General features: G+C 33.4%; 1 non-coding gene across 1 annotated transcript; it reads left to right on the top strand.

Moving 5' to 3' along the window:
* On the top strand, positions 1 to 118 carry LOC119342321. The gene has a single exon (XR_005165526.1). It is a non-coding gene; the product is annotated as a U5 spliceosomal RNA (small nuclear RNA).
* Positions 119 to 616: the final 498 nt, after the last annotated feature.

Here is a 616-nt window from a genome sequence, read left to right as displayed (position 1 = left end):
AGCTGCGCAGCGGGCACAAAGCGAACTATTCTTTCGCCTTTTACTAAAGAATACCGTGTGCACACTGCAATACGCAGCATACGCTAATTTTTGAAGGGATCCTCCTTACCAGGAGGGCCCCACAATTCAATAGAAAGTTTTGTAGTGCTAATTACAAAATTTTGCCAAATGATAGTTTGCATCTTTAATCGTAGATTAGAGGTCTACACTACTGCACGGTGAGGGACGGGACTAGTTGGATTTTGAGCTCTGGGATATATCGGTTATAATTATTTTACGGTAAATCTCAAACTTCAAAAATTGGTGGCAATTTGTATTCCTTTTCTATAATGTTTTTTTTCATTCCAAGATATAAGGTTTATTCTTCTTTCAAAAAAGACTGCTCCAACTTTGCAAAAGTTTAAGAAGTCAAACTTCTACAAATTTGGCCGAAGTTTACAGGAAGCATATCAATGACTAATGCCAAATCATTGTCATTTAGATTCGTCAATAGATCTATTTTATTTATTTAATATTGTAAATGCTGATATATATTGCTATAATTTTTGTCAAACAAAGATAATTTAACTATTAAAAAATAATACATCTTATATTTTGAAACGGAGGGGAGATAACA

The sequence above is a fragment of the Triticum dicoccoides genome, chromosome 7B (assembly GCF_002162155.2).
Source record: "Triticum dicoccoides isolate Atlit2015 ecotype Zavitan chromosome 7B, WEW_v2.0, whole genome shotgun sequence".
Lineage (NCBI taxonomy): Eukaryota > Viridiplantae > Streptophyta > Magnoliopsida > Poales > Poaceae > Triticum > Triticum dicoccoides.
Note: the sequence above shows the minus strand (reverse complement) of the source record. Positions and strands in the feature narration are given on the sequence as shown.